We start from the raw sequence: 11,556 nt of genomic DNA on the forward strand, positions 1-11,556 counted from the left end.
TCCTGGTCGTGGAACTGTGGACCAGCTCTATACTCTGGGCAGGGTTCTTGAGGGTGCATGGGAGTTTGCCCCAACCAGTCTACAGGTGCTTTGTGGACTTGGAGAAGGCATTGGACCGTGTCCCTCGGGAAGTCCTGTGGGGAGTGCTCAGAGAGTATGGGGTACTGGACTGTCCGCTCCCTGTATGATCCGTGTCAGAACTTGGTCCGCATTGCCGGCAGTAAGTCGGACACATTTCCAGTGAGGGTTGGACTCCGCCAAGGCTGCCCTTTGTCACCGATTCTGTTCATAACTTTTATGGATAGAATTTCTAGGTGCAGTCAAGGCGTAGAGGGGTTCCGGTTCGGTGGCCACGGGATTAGGTCTCTGCTTTTTGCAGATGATGTGGTCCTGATGGCTGCATCTGGCCGGGATCTTCAGCTCTCACTGGATCGGTTCGCAGCCGGAATGAAAATCAGCACCTCCAAGTCCGAGTCCATGGTTCTCGCCCGGAAAAGGGTGGAGTGCCATCTCCGGGTTGGGGAGGAGACCCTGCCCCCAAGTGGAGGAGTTCAAGTACCTAGGAGTCTTGTTCACGAGTGGGGGAAGAGTGGATCGTGAGATCGACAGGCAGATTGGTGAGGTGTCTTCAGTAATGTGGACGTTGTATCGATCCGTTGTGGTGAAGAAGGAGCTGAGCCGGAAGGCAAAGCTCTCAATTTACCGGTCGATCTACGTTCCCATCCTCACCTATGGTCATGAGCTTTGGGCCATGACCGAAAGGACAAGATCACGGGTACGAGCGGGCGAAACGGGTCTCTCCCTTAGAGATAGGGTGAGAAGCTCTGCCACCCGGGAGGAACTCAAAGTAAAGCCGCTGCTCCTCCACATGGAGAGGAGCCAGATGAGGTGGTTCGGGCATCTGGTCAGGATGCCACCCAAACGCCTCCCTAGGGAGCTGTTACGGGCACGTCCGACCGGTAGGAGGCCACGGGGAAGACCCAGGACACGTTGGGAAGACTATGTCTCCCGGCTGGCCTGGGAACGCCTCGGGATCCCCCGGGAAGAGCTAGACCAAGTGGCTGGGGAGTGGGAAGACTGACCTTCCCTGCTTAGGCTGCTGCCCCCGCGACCCGACCTTAAATAAGCGGAAGAAGATGGATGGATTTTGTTTGTAATATTAACATTATTCATTTTGTAAATATATATATATTTTTACCTTTTTATATTTGTTTTTTAAAATGTGAATTGTTTTTAGTTTTTCTTTCGCAAAAACGATATTCCTTTGATAATGTTTCACGTCGTGTGTTTTCACTTTTCGATTTGTAAGTAGTTCAGTTGTCAAGGCGGATTACAACCGGCCGTGCCTCATGTTGCGTTTTGTTTGCGTTCTCCATGTTAGAATAATCATGTATGTATATGTATATATATATATATATATATATCAATCAATCAATCAATCAATGTTTACTTATATAGCCCTAAATCACTAGTGTCTCAAAGGGCTGCACAAACCACTACGACATCCTCGGGCAAGGAAAACTCCCACCCAGTGGGACATCGGTGACAATGATGACTATGAGAACATGATACTGTGATACTGATGATACTGATGACTATGAGAACATATGAGAACATGATACTGTGAAAGATCAATCCATAATGGACCCAACACAGTCGCGAGAGTCCAGTCCAAAGCGGATCCAACACAGCAGCGAGAGTCCCGTTCACAGCGGAGCCAGCAGGAAACCATCCCAAGCGGAGGCTGATCAGCAGCGCAGAGATGTCCCCAGCCGATACACAGGCAAGCAGGTCATGGCCACCGGATCGGACCGGACCCCCTCCACAGAGTGGAGGGCGTCATAGTGGGACATAGAAGAAAAAGAAAAGAAACGGCAGATCAACTGGTCTAAAAAGGGAGTCTATTTAAAGGCTAGAGTATACAAATGAGTTTTAAGGTGAGACTTAAATGCTTCTACTGAGGTAGCATCTCCAACTGTTACCGGGAGGGCATTCCAGAGTACTGGAGCCCGAACGGAAAAAGCTCTATAGCCCGCAGACTTTTTTTGGGCTCTAGGAATCACTAATAAGCCGGAGTCCTTTGAACGCAGATTTCTTGCCGGGACATATGGTACAATACAATCGGCAAGATAGGATGGAGCTAGACCGTGTAGTATTTTATACGTAAGTAGTAAAACCTTAAAGTCACATCTTAAGTGCACAGGAAGCCAGTGCAGGTGAGCCAGTATAGGTATATATGTATGTATATATGTATATAAAGGTATATACAGTATAGGTATATATGTATGTATATATGTATATAAAGGTATATACAGTATAGGTATATATGTATGTATATATGTATATAAAGGTATATACAGCATATATGTATATATATGTATATAAAGGTATATACAGTATAGGTATATATGTATGTATATAAAGGTATATACAGTATATATGTATGTATATATGTATATAAAGGTATATACAGTATAGGTATATATGTATGTATATATGTATATAAAGGTATATACAGTATATATGTATGTATATATGTATATAAAGGTATATACAGTATAGGTATATATGTATGTATATATGTATATAAAGGTATATACAGTATAGGTATATATGTATGTATATATGTATATAAAGGTATATACAGTATATATGTATGTATATATGTATATAAAGGTATATACAGTATATATGTATGTATATATGTATATAAAGGTATATACAGTATAGGTATATATGTATGTATATATGTATATAAAGGTATATACAGTATATATGTATGTATATACGTATATAAAGGTATATACAGTATAGGTATATATGTATGTATATATGTATATAAAGGTATATACAGTATATATGTATGTATATATGTATATAAAGGTATATACAGTATAGGTATATATGTATGTATATATGTATATAAAGGTATATACAGTATAGGTATATATGTATGTATATATGTATATAAAGGTATATACAGCATATATGTATGTATATATGTATATAAAGGTATATACAGTATAGGTATATATGTATGTATATATGTATATAAAGGTATATACAGTATATATGTATGTATATATGTATATAAAGGTATATACAGTATAGGTATATATGTATGTATATATGTATATAAAGGTATATACAGTATATATGTATGTATATATGTATATAAAGGTATATACAGTATAGGTATATATGTATGTATATATGTATATAAAGGTATATACAGTATAGGTATATATGTATGTATATATGTATATAAAGGTATATACAGTATATATGTATGTATATATGTATATAAAGGTATATACAGTATATATGTATGTATATATGTATATAAAGGTATATACAGTATAGGTATATATGTATGTATATATGTATATAAAGGTATATACAGTATATATGTATGTATATACGTATATAAAGGTATATACAGTATAGGTATATATGTATGTATATATGTATATAAAGGTATATACAGTATATATGTATGTATATATGTATATAAAGGTATATACAGTATAGGTATATATGTATGTATATATGTATATAAAGGTATATACAGTATAGGTATATATGTATGTATATATGTATATAAAGGTATATACAGTATATATGTATGTATATATGTATATAAAGGTATATACAGTATATATGTATGTATATATGTATATAAAGGTATATACAGTATAGGTATATATGTATGTATATATGTATATAAAGGTATATACAGTACAGGCGTAATGTGATCAAACTTTCTTGTTCTTGTCAAAAGTCTAGCAGCCGCATTTTGTACCAACTGTAATCTTTTAATGCTAGACATGGGGAGACCCCAAAATAATAGGTTACAGTAATCGAGACGAGACGTAACAAACGCATGGATAATGATCTCAGCGTCTTTAGTGGACAGAATGGAGCGAATTTTAGCGATATTGCGGAGATGAAAGAAGGCCGTTTTAGTAACGCTTTTAATGTGTGCCTCAAAGGAGAGAGTTGGGTGGAAGATAATACCCAGATTCTTTACCGTGTCGCCTTGTTTAATTGTTTGGTTGTCAAATGTTAGAGTTGTATTATTAAATAGAGTTCGGTGTCTAGCAGGACCGATAATCAGCATTTCCGTTTTTTTGGCGTTGAGTTGCAAAAAGTTAGCGGACATCCATTGTTTAATTTCATTAAGACACGCCTCCAGCTGACTACAATCCGGCGTGTTGGTCAGCTTTAGGGGCATGTAGAGTTGGGTGTCATCAGCATAACAGTGAAAGCTAACACCGTATTTGCGTATGATGTCACCTAGCGGCAGCATGTAGATGCTGAAGAGTGCAGGGCCAAGGACCGAACCCTGGGGAACTCCACACGTTACCTTAACGTAGTCCGAGGTCACATTGTTATGGGAGACACACTGCATCCTATCAGTAAGATAAGAGTTAAACCAAGACAGGGCTAAGTCTGATATACCAATTCGTGTTTTGATACGTTCTAATAAAATAATATGATCGACGGTATCGAAAGCAGCGCTAAGATCGAGGAGCAGCAACATAGATGACGCATCAGAATCCATCGTTAGCAATAGATCATTAGTCATTTTTGCGAGGGCTTTCTCCGTGGAGTGATTTGCCCTGAAACCGGATTGAAAGGTTTCACATAGATTGTTAGACGCTAAGTGTTCATTTAACTGCTCCGCAACAATTTAAAGGGAAGGTGAGACACCGGTCGGTAGTTTACCATGAGGTCAGGATCGAGGTTAGGTCTTTTAAGAAGAGGAAGAATAACCGCTTTTTTGAATGCTAGGGGAACAGTGCCCGAGGAGAGTGATAAGTTTATAATATTTAGCACTGATGGACCTAATAATACAAAGAGCTCCTTGATCAGTTTCCCAGGAAGAGGGTCAAGTAAACATGTTGTCTGTTTTATTCCATTTACACGTTGTAACAATTCCTCTAATGTTATTTCCTCAAAACGAGAGAAACTATTTTGGAGGGCAGTATCCGCCGTATATACAATCGTGTCAGTGTTAATAGAACCCCGTTGTAGCTGGGACGCATTGTCTTTAATCTCCTTTCTAATGACTTCCATTTTCTTACTAAAGAATTGCATAAAGTCATCAGCTGAGTGGGTGGAGCTACTGGAAGGAGTCCCTTGTTGGGTTAGCGATGCTACCGTACTAAACAAAAATTTAGGATCGTTTTTATTACGGTGGATGAGATTTGAGTAATATTTAGCTTTAGCTAAGGTAAGCATGCGTTTATAAGTTATTAAACCATCACTCCATGCTTGATGGTGCACCTCAAGTTTAGTCGTGCGCCATTTGCGTTCCAGCTTTCTACATAATAATTTCTGAGCTCTAGTTTCTTCTGTAAACCACGGGTGCGCTTTTTTGGAGCCTTTTTTAACTTTAGCGGTGCTATGTTATCAATGGTTTCGCGCAGGGCGTCGTTAAAGTTGTTAGTGAGGTTATCAATAGAGCCCACTTACTTTGGGAATGGTGCCATTACCGAGGGCAGTAGGTCAGCAAGAGTTGTCGTTGTGGCCATGTTAATGTTGCGGCTGCTATAGCAGTTATTATTATTATTAGTTTGACGAACATGCGTCTGAACCTCGAATTTTATAAGGTAATGATCGGACAATACTTTAGTATACGGGAGTATCGTAACTTTGGAAACGGTGATGCCCCTGACAAGCACTAGGTCTATCGTATTACCGTTGCGTTGCGTGGGTTCATTTATTATTTGTGTGAGACCACAGCTATCAATTATAGTCTGGAGCGCTACGCACGGTGGGTCCGATGGGGTATTCATATGGATATTAAAGTCCCCCATTATGATTATATTATCGGCGTGTGTCACTAGATCAGCAACGAACTCTGAGAATTCATTGATAAAGTCCGAACAGGGCCCTGGGGGGCGGTAGATAACAGCCAGGTGTAGAGGCAGCGGTGTGACAGACCTCATAGTAAGCACCTCAAACGATTTATATTTATTATTTATGTTAGGACTAAGGTTAAAGTTTTCGTTGTATATTAGTGCGACCCCCCCACCCCTTTTAAGCGGACGGGCAATATGCGCATGTGTAAAGTTAGGAGGACATGCCTCATTTAGCGCAAAAAAGTCGTTTGGTTTAAGCCAGGTTTCACTGAGACCGATGACGTTAAGATTGTTGTCTCTGATAATATCATTAACTAACGTTTTGGGAGACAATGATCTTATGTTTAAAAAACCTATATTATAGGTAGTGGGCTGTTTTAGGGAATTGTTGATCAAATAATCCGTAGTAGCAATATTAATAATGTTGTGTTTATTATGCCCAGTGCGTTCAGTATAATTACGACCATATCTAAATATATAAATATATATATATATATATATATATATATATATACATATATATATATATATATATATATTTATTATCACACAACTTTAGTATGCTTAAAGTCCGTTGCTATAGTTATTAACTATTGTGCTCAAGCTGCATGTTTTCTATCTGTGCAAGGACAAATATTCTTGTCTAAGGGGTGGTCTCAGCCACAGATGTTATATTTGTTTTAGCCGGCTAACAGCCAAGGACTTCAAGCACCTCAACGAAGATAAGAAGACAGCACCCAGACGAAGCAGAAACAAGGCAATCCCAAGGCCCCAGCATATTCTGTCACATATTGTGCGTACTGGACCTGCTTTGCATAATATACGTAACCACTCCTTCTCGAGGCGGCCCTCACTGATGTTGACTATGGAACTCCTGAATAAATAGAGGGACGCAGGAGCTGAACCTTAGAGCGTAGGGCAAGACTGTGACTAAGTGTGCAGCTCCATTCGTTCTCCTCATGAGCTAAATTGAACTCTGTCTCTGCATGGTTCCTTGCTTCTTGTCTGATTAATAGTGTTTAAACCCGACACTCCGGTGTTTAGTGTTTTAGTTCCTGTCCTGCTCTTTTATTTTGGCGGCTCTTTCCCGTGGCTGCGTCACTTCTGTCCCGCAGCTTTTCCACGGACCTGTTTGCTGTTGACATTCAAGACTATTCAAGTTTTGCTACCTTCATTGTCTACAGAGGCTCGTTTTCATGCTAAGCTCAAATATGCACTACTTTGTGGACGCCAGCTGCTCCACCTTCATCCTAAGTGTTGTTTGCAACATTTTTGTTTCTTTCTTAGTCTGGCCATTTAGAGCACTTCCAGTCTGTTGTCAAATTGTGGTTTTTTTCCTGTTAAAGTAATAAATACCCCATTTTATTTCCCGTTGCTGTTTTGGGTGCTTGAAATAAAAACATAAAACTTGAAAAGTGTATTACCTTTATACAGCAGATGTCATACAGAGTCCGTAAAAGTCTGCGGATGGCAGGCCAAGATTGGCCTCTAGACTCCAACCCTTAGACCTCAACACATGCATATTGATTACAGTAGATCAGGGAACAGTATGTTGTACAAAAGAAAAACCTCATTATTGCACAAACTGGCTCGAAAAATATATTATTCTTGACAACCAAGAGTATTTAAGTTGATGCTTTTGCTACCTTCATTGTCTACAGAGGATCGTTTTCATGCAAAGCCCAAATTCGCACTACTTTGTGGACGCCATCTGCTCCACCTTCTTAGTCAAGCCATTTAGAGCACTTCCTGTCTGTTGTCAATTTAGTTTTTTCCTGTTTAGGTATTAAATACCCTTTTTTTACTTCACGTTGCTACCTCGTTCGTCTGCATCCTCAAAATCACAACACGACGCACCACTTAACGTCAGTACTTTTTTAAACAATGCAGGATTTTGTCACTAAAAAACATATGAATGTATTAAGATTGTATTCAGAAACACTTCGTTTTCACGGGGGTGTTGCCTGGGTGCTTGAAATAAAAACATAAAACTTCGAAAGTTTATTACCTTTATACAGCTGATATCATACAGAGTCCATAACAGTCTGCGGATCGCAGGCCAAGACTGGCCTCTAGACTCCAACCCTTAGACCTCAGTACATGCACATTAATAATAAAACACTCAACCTCAACATGTGTGGTTCAAAAACCTGCCTGCACAGATGTGTAAGTTACCCATGCCTTGGGCACTAATACACCCCCATACCATCACACATGTGTAAGTTACCCATGCCTTGTTCACTAATACACCCCCATACCATCACACATGTGTAAGTTACCCATGTCTTGTTCACTAATACACCCCCATACCATCACACATGTGTAAGTTACCCATGTCTTGTTCACTAATGCACCCCCATACCATCACACATGTGTAAGTTACCCATGCCTTGTTCACTAATACACCCCCATACCATCACACATGTGTAAGTTACCCATGCCTTGGGCACTAATACACCCCCATACCATCACACATGTGTAAGTTACCCATGCCTTGGGCACTAATACACCCCCATACCATCACACATGTGTAAGTTACCCATGCCTTGGGCACTAATACACCCCCATACCATCACACATGTGTAAGTTACCCATGTCTTGGGCACTAATACACCCCCATACCATCACACATGTGTAAGTTACCCATGCCTTGGGCACTAATACACCCCCATACCATCACACATGTGTAAGTTACCCATGTCTTGTTCACTAATACACCCCCATACCATCACACATGTGTAAGTTACCCATGTCTTGTTCACTAATACACCCCCATACCATCACACATGTGTAAGTTACCCATGTCTTGTTCACTAATACACCCCCATACCATCACACATGTGTAAGTTACCCATGTCTTGTTCACTAATACACCCCCATACCATCACACATGTGTAAGTTACCCATGTCTTGGGCACTAATGCACCCCCATACCATCACACATGTGTAAGTTACCCATGCCTTGGGCACTAATACACCCCCATACCATCACACATGTGTAATTTACCCATGCCTTGGGCACTAATACACCCCCATACCATCACACATGTGTAAGTTACCCATGTCTTGGGCACTAATACACCCCCATACCATCACACATGTGTAAGTTACCCATGTCTTGGGCACTAATACACCCCCATACCATCACACATGTGTAAGTTACCCATGTCTTGTTCACTAATACACCCCCATACCATCACACATGTGTAAGTTACCCATGTCTTGTTCACTAATACACCCCCATACCATCACACATGTGTAAGTTACCCATGTCTTGTTCACTAATACACCCCCATACCATCACACATGTGTAAGTTACCCATGTCTTGTTCACTAATACACCCCCATACCATCACACATGTGTAAGTTACCCATGTCTTGTTCACTAATACACCCCCATACCATCACACATGTGTAAGTTACCCATGTCTTGGGCACTAATGCACCCCCATACCATCACACATGTGTAAGTTACCCATGCCTTGGGCACTAATACACCCCCATACCATCACACATGTGTAATTTACCCATGCCTTGGGCACTAATACACCCCCATACCATCACACATGTGTAAGTTACCCATGTCTTGGGCACTAATACACCCCCATACCATCACACATGTGTAAGTTACCCATGTCTTGGGCACTAATACACCCCCATACCATCACACATGTGTAAGTTACCCATGTCTTGTTCACTAATACACCCCCGTAACATCACACATGTGTAAGTTACCCATGCCTTGGGCACTAATACACCCCCATACCATCACACATGTGTAAGTTACCCATGTCTTGGGCACTAATACACCCCCATACCATCACACATGTGTAAGTTACCCATGTCTTGTTCACTAATACACCCCCGTAACATCACACATGTGTAAGTTACCCATGCCTTGGGCACTAATACACCCCCATACCATCACACATGTGTAAGTTACCCATGTCTTGTTCACTAATACACCCCCATACCATCACACATGTGTAAGTTACCCATGCCTTGGGCACTAATACACCCCCATACCATCACACATGTGTAAGTTACCCATGCCTTGTTCACTAATACACCCCCATACCATCACACATGTGTAAGTTACCCATGTCTTGGGCACTAATACACCCCCATACCATCACACATGTGTAAGTTACCCATGCCTTGGGCACTAATACACCCCCATACCATCACACATGTGTAAGTTACCCATGCCTTGGGCACTAATACACCCCCATACCATCACACATGTGTAAGTTAGTCATGTCTTGTTCACTAATACACCCCCATACCATCACACATGTGTAAGTTACCCATGTCTTGTTCACTAATGCACCCCCATACCATCACACATGTGTAAGTTACCCATGCCTTGTTCACTAATACACCCCCATACCATCACACATGTGTAAGTTACCCATGTCTTGGGCACTAATACACCCCCATACCATCACACATGTGTAAGTTACCCATGCCTTGGGCACTAATACACCCCCATACCATCACACATGTGTAAGTTACCCATGCCTTGGGCACTAATACACCCCCATACCATCACACATGTGTAAGTTACCCATGTCTTGGGCACTAATACACCCCCATACCATCACACATGTGTAAGTTACCCATGCCTTGGGCACTAATACACCCCCATACCATCACACATGTGTAAGTTACCCATGTCTTGTTCACTAATACACCCCCATACCATCACACATGTGTAAGTTACCCATGTCTTGTTCACTAATACACCCCCATACCATCACACATGTGTAAGTTACCCATGTCTTGTTCACTAATACACCCCCATACCATCACACATGTGTAAGTTACCCATGTCTTGTTCACTAATACACCCCCATACCATCACACATGTGTAAGTTACCCATGTCTTGGGCACTAATGCACCCCCATACCATCACACATGTGTAAGTTACCCATGCCTTGGGCACTAATACACCCCCATACCATCACACATGTGTAATTTACCCATGCCTTGGGCACTAATACACCCCCATACCATCACACATGTGTAAGTTACCCATGTCTTGGGCACTAATACACCCCCATACCATCACACATGTGTAAGTTACCCATGTCTTGGGCACTAATACACCCCCATACCATCACACATGTGTAAGTTACCCATGTCTTGTTCACTAATACACCCCCATACCATCACACATGTGTAAGTTACCCATGTCTTGTTCACTAATACACCCCCATACCATCACACATGTGTAAGTTACCCATGTCTTGTTCACTAATACACCCCCATACCATCACACATGTGTAAGTTACCCATGTCTTGTTCACTAATACACCCCCATACCATCACACATGTGTAAGTTACCCATGTCTTGTTCACTAATACACCCCCATACCATCACACATGTGTAAGTTACCCATGTCTTGGGCACTAATGCACCCCCATACCATCACACATGTGTAAGTTACCCATGCCTTGGGCACTAATACACCCCCATACCATCACACATGTGTAATTTACCCATGCCTTGGGCACTAATACACCCCCATACCATCACACATGTGTAAGTTACCCATGTCTTGGGCACTAATACACCCCCATACCATCACACATGTGTAAGTTACCCATGTCTTGGGCACTAATACACCCCCATACCATCACACATGTGTAAGTTACCCATGTCTTGTTCACTAATACACCCCCGTA

Source organism: Nerophis ophidion, linkage group LG28 (assembly GCF_033978795.1).
Source record: "Nerophis ophidion isolate RoL-2023_Sa linkage group LG28, RoL_Noph_v1.0, whole genome shotgun sequence".
In the NCBI taxonomy this organism is placed as follows: domain Eukaryota; kingdom Metazoa; phylum Chordata; class Actinopteri; order Syngnathiformes; family Syngnathidae; genus Nerophis; species Nerophis ophidion.